The sequence below is a fragment of the Silene latifolia genome, chromosome 2 (genome assembly GCF_048544455.1).
Source record: "Silene latifolia isolate original U9 population chromosome 2, ASM4854445v1, whole genome shotgun sequence".
Lineage (NCBI taxonomy): Eukaryota > Viridiplantae > Streptophyta > Magnoliopsida > Caryophyllales > Caryophyllaceae > Silene > Silene latifolia.
This window is the reverse complement of record NC_133527.1, coordinates 106,734,254-106,739,856: the sequence shown is the minus strand read 5'-3', so window position 1 is coordinate 106,739,856 and position 5,603 is coordinate 106,734,254. Positions and strand designations below refer to the sequence as shown.

Below are 5,603 nucleotides of genomic sequence, written 5' to 3'. Positions count from 1 at the left end.
GAAAGTTACTAAGGTAGACACTAGGGAAAACATCGAGTTCCGCCTTGCAAATGTGAATAGGCGCATCACCTTTGATGAATTGGGTAAAGGATTGGGTCTTAGTGATTCACCTAGTTATTTCAAAAATCCCGTAAAGTATGACCCTGCTCCTCTTTGGGAGGCGATTTTCGGGAGGAAATTTGAGAACTATCATGCTAGTCGCGCTCTATTAGTCCACCATCCGGGCATTAGAGTGTGGCATAAGGTCATCGGGAATACCATCATTGCAATAAAAGACACCAACCACTTTACCAAGCTCGATTGTGTTCTTCTTGAGTCGGCCTTAAATATTGGAAGGGAATTCACCACGCCTTACAATTCTCTAAGGCTTTTGGTGGAAAGATGGCTAAATGTTGATTGTGGGAAGCAAGGCACCACCGTTATTGTGAATGGAGGTCTAGTCACTCTTTTAGTTAAGTACTTTAATCCGAACTTCAACAAGGATAGCAAGTATGTGGCGAAAAAGGGGGGTCATCTCATTGATTTGGATGCTATGATTAACAAGTACAAGTGGGTCACTCATAACCCTATTGACACCAAGTATGGGTGGCTCACCAATGAGGCTAGATCTTTTACTTTGCCTTCCAAGATTTGTCGTTTGAGTGTCCATCGGACCAACTATCTTCTTCCCCTCTCAAAAGAAGCTGAATACATCATCCGACAACAAAGGGGTGAAATTGAAATGCCCTCCTCCTCCATTGTCACACCACCCTATCCTTTCAAGTATCAAGAGTTCAAACCCGAAGGTGTTGAAGCAAGCAAAGATTATATGACTCTACTTATGCAAGAGATGCACAAACAAGCTTTTAAGGATCGGGAAGATGCATACTTAGCCCAATATCCACCCCTCCTTAATTTAGCTAGGCAAGGACTACTTGACCCTTCATGTCCTTTGCCTAGTTGGGCGGATAGGGAAGTCTTCTTTCCGACTGCATCTAGGGGTGAGATTCCGGGTGACGATGAGGTTGTCGGTGATGAGGTTGTTGATGATAACATTGAGGAAAAGACTAGTGATGATGAAGAAGAGGATAAGCAAGGAAGTGAAGAGGGAAGTTGTGATGAGTCCACTTCTATTGAGGAAGATGATGATATGGTGGAAGACTAGCAAGCTTTGGAGGTTCCTACCCTCTTGAGGTTTGTCTACTTCTTTCTTTGTTTTTATTTATTTATCTTGATCATGGTTGGAGTAGTCCTAGCAACATAGAGGACTAACACCTCGGCCCCATTGAGGTGTTCTTATTTCATTGTTCCCACTTTTGAAAATCCAAAATGACAAATTTAGTTTCATGCATTGCATCTTGTGTGCATTAACTGCCCCCACTTTAGGACATTAGAAATAATGTCTAACTCGGTTTGGGAAAGTACATGCATACGCAACCGGAGGTAATCTAAATTACGCTCTCCGTCATAAACAAAAACCCATGCATCATGTAGTGTAGATTAGTGTAGCTTGCATTTAGTGTAGAATTCATGCATCATGCTTGCATGATTTCCCATCATTTTGGCCATTGAGGACAATGCCCATATTAGTGTGGGGATGGGGAATTCTAACTTAAATTTGATTCAAAAAAAAAAAAAAAATAAAAAAAAAAAAAAAAAATTGAAAAACTTCGAAAAAACCATAAAAATTTGAAAAATTGAAAAACCAAAAACAAGTTCATTTTCTTTGTAGTGTAGTCATGTATATATTGTTGTATATATTGTGTTTGTTCATCCTTGTTCACATTGATCGACTATGCCACATCCGAGACATGAGAATATTGAAGACCGCATGGTATGATCTTTCCAATCTCATTTTTCCTCTTTATGTTAATGACTATGTGGCTTTATTTTGATTGATGCGGTATAACAATGTGAACTTAGTACTTGCATTTAGTTTATATGGCATATTAGTTGGTAGAATCATTTGCATTAGGATGTTTATATGCTAGTTGCATCATGGCATGTAGTTAAATGTTAGAAAAATTTTGCGGAACCGTCTACTTGCACTACAAAAAAAAGGCTGATTTGCAACGGACTAATTGCAACGAACTGTATAAGCCGTTGCTAAGTATTACTTGCAACAGATATTATTATATTTGCAACGGATATTAAATTATGCAACGGTTAAATGAAAATTTGCAACGGATATTAAATTATGTAACGGATTTTGTAATGCCTATCCGTTGCATATTGGTTAAACTCCTACAATCTATATCTATCTATCTATCTTTCTATCTATCTATCTATCTATCTATCTATATCTATCTATATCTATATCTATCTATCTATCTATCTATATAAAATTATAAAACAGAAACCAGGACACGTCATCCTAGCCATGTGTCATTCTCTCCCTAATTATTTTTCCGCCCAAAAAAAGTGTAACCCTAAAATTATTGACAGAGTAGTTTTATCTTTTACTTGGCCGTCAAACCCTGTACATCTCTTTCTCATACTCCTGTGAAATTGCTCTCATCAATTCCATTTTTCATTCTCTTTCCATGGCAAAATTCATTTTCATGGTGAAAATCGATCTTCTGCTGCCATTTTATATTTGCTAGCCATTGAAGATTCACATAAAAACGATCAAACAATTTTTTCCAATCACCTGCCTTTCAAAAACATTCAATCTCATTATTGGCAGACGGTCTTCTCCGATCTTATGAAATATCTCAACTGGTGACATATCGTTTGCGAAGAAGACTTCTCCTTTCTTGCTGTTAGGCCCCTCTTTGAATGATATCTCGATTCCAGCGATCGGCTCCTCCTGTTTGAATAGGGGTTTGAAACCAAATTTATCCTCTTGGTAATAATACTTCTCGCTTTATCCAAACATTGCTTTTAAGTACAGAGTATTTTTTATGCATCCTTTCATGTATCATGTATGGGTAGTTGAAGTAGATTACTATATCCTGTTGATAGTCATAAAAAAATAATTGAAAATTCACCATCGACACTCATATGCATAAATATGATATTGCGAAATCGGAAGTTTTCTTCAAGTAATCAAGAAATTTTCCCGTATAAGAATATTGAGTCATATTATGAACTTTTTAGTTTGAGGCATCATAGGGATACATATCTATTCACCCAAATTTTACATCACTCCATGATTCACTATCTCCCTCTGGACATAAAAGCAGTGAAAACTGACCCAACTGGAACTGGGGTAGTTATTAACTTCATTAGGATTGAAACCAAGTGAATAACAAATAGAAGCATTAATACAAGCAGCAGCAGATAAAAATAATAAATGGAATGATAGAATTCATAGCATTAGTAGCACCAGACTTAATACCTGCTAAATGTCCTTACTCTCAACAACAGCTTAAACAGCTTTTCAATATGTTTGATAGGGATCATAATGGTTATATTACCGCCCCCGAAATCGCACATTCTATGGCTAAGCTTGGTCATGCTTTGACTGCTGATGAACTCACTTATGGGATTATCAAGGAAGCCGATACTGATGCCAATGGTTGTTATCGGTTTTCATGACTTTTCTATGGCTGTTACTTCTATTGCTTTTGATAATTCTTGGGCTTAACCATTAACCGCTATTTATTCTTTTGTTTTAGTGTTATCGATTCTCTTTTCTCAATACTGTATGCCAGTGCAAAAGGAAAGTGTTACGGAGTAGAATGCAAAACTTAAATTTTTTTAAACAATTGATACATTTGAAAAAACTATGCAATTTAGCATGGTCGATACCAAAATTTTGGTGATCTTCATAATGATTTTCTTAACAAAATCTTTAACCATGGGTCATTAAATATTTATTTAGCTAACTCTTTTGGTTATCAAGTTGCCAGTTGCCACTATCACTACAAAAGTCACATCTCTTACGGTCTGGTTGATAAAAATGGTTGTCTATAGTCCTATAGCAAAAATTGAGTCGAATGTAACTAAGTGCACATCGCAATGTACACAAACTAACTTGACTTTCCATTTAGCTCTAATATAGTAATTCTTACTACTAATATTTAGTTCCACTATATGTATTAGTGAGTATGTTACCATGTTTAGGCTAATGGAGGAGATTACCCACCTGCAATTGAGTTATTGAAAGCAACAAAAACGAAGAAGACGGGAGGATACGTTTCAAAGAAAGCTGAAGATTACGTTGTAAGTTTTGATTTTTTTAAATGATTTTGAAACTTCGTCTTGCTGGTTGTCTTTGATTCCAACCCGAGTATTGAAATACAATGGAGGGATGTGTGAGGCTTGTGGTTTGATGGTGTTGAACTTTCAGCTGCAGTGTAGGCTTCAGATTCGTGTAGGCTTGGATGTTATAATGGTTTAGCTGTAGTGTAGGCTTGGATGTTATGATGGTTTAGCTGTAGTGTGTAGCAATTTAAATCATGTAAACTCTAGCCTCCCACATATTTAACTCCACTGATGAACCAAACAAAATGACACTAAATAGTAAATCCTTACAAATAAATATCACACCTCAACATTAGTACTGCGTAGGCTATCACGAAGAAATGGTTTGATGCCCTCCCCATGATTAGTGTTCATTAAACCTAGAGCATATAGAACTCCGCCTTCAGAATAAGGACTGGACATGATGAGGTTGGATTGTCTTAACTGATTCAGTTATCCGTTATGTTCCAGGTATCTATTGAGGCAGAAATTAGTGCCCTTCAATCTCAAGGTGAAACGGATATCAATAAAGATAAAATCTACCTTGAAAAATGCGGCTTTAATAAGAAGGGGTTAGTTTTTGGTACTGGAGCCGCACGGGAGCATTACTTTGAACGCTCGGCTACTGGAAGTAGAGAGTCCAACAATATCGACCAGGATTATTCGCCCGGAATACTACCTTGACTTGTGAGCAAGAATGTTGAAACTGAGCTCCGCAACAAAGTGCTCGAAGACAAAGTACAAAGAATGGAGGCGTTTCTACAAGCAAAGTTTGGGTCTGACTTTGACCCAAATTGTGATAGCAACCAGTTCCAAAATCGAGACGACTTCAATGATGATGGTGGAAGTGGCAACTCGACATCAATCCCAACTAATTAGCTAGATTACTCCATAATAGCTAGACAACGAAATTGCTTAGCAAATTACGTATGGATTTTTTTTGAGGATGTTTTCAATGTATGTACTCTTTTAAATTTGCTAAATGAACAATTCCAAGTTTCTATATTGTTGGCTTCTTTAAAGTTTATTGTTTAATTGTTTGATATCGTAACGAAATGGAGGAAAATGGATGCAGGAATGCTTGAATCTCCCATTTGTGTTTGCAACGGAAATTACAGGTTTTGTGACAGCTATCCATTAATTAAAAAAGTCAATGCATTTGTGTTTGCAACGGAAATTACAGGTTTTGTGACGGCTATCCATTAATTTAAAAAGACAATTTGTTGACTTTTCTCTCTACTATGCAACGGAAAACATTTTTTTTGCAACGGAAATCCGTCTCATTATTGACCAAACAGGTGCCACGTGGACCTCATTTAAGCAACGGATCATTCGTTGCAAAAAATATACGTCCGTTGCATAAAAATTAGCAACGCCGATCCGTTGCATATTTTTTCATTTGCAACGCCATATAAGCAACGTACCAGTTTGCAACG

General features: G+C 37.0%; 1 long non-coding RNA gene across 1 annotated transcript; it reads left to right on the top strand.

The window, feature by feature from the left end:
* Nucleotides 1-4,051: 4,051 nt before the first annotated feature.
* Nucleotides 4,052-5,170, top strand: LOC141630022 (uncharacterized). Its single transcript, XR_012537409.1, has 2 exons — nt 4,052-4,146; nt 4,639-5,170. It is a non-coding gene; the product is annotated as an uncharacterized LOC141630022 (long non-coding RNA).
* Nucleotides 5,171-5,603: the final 433 nt, after the last annotated feature.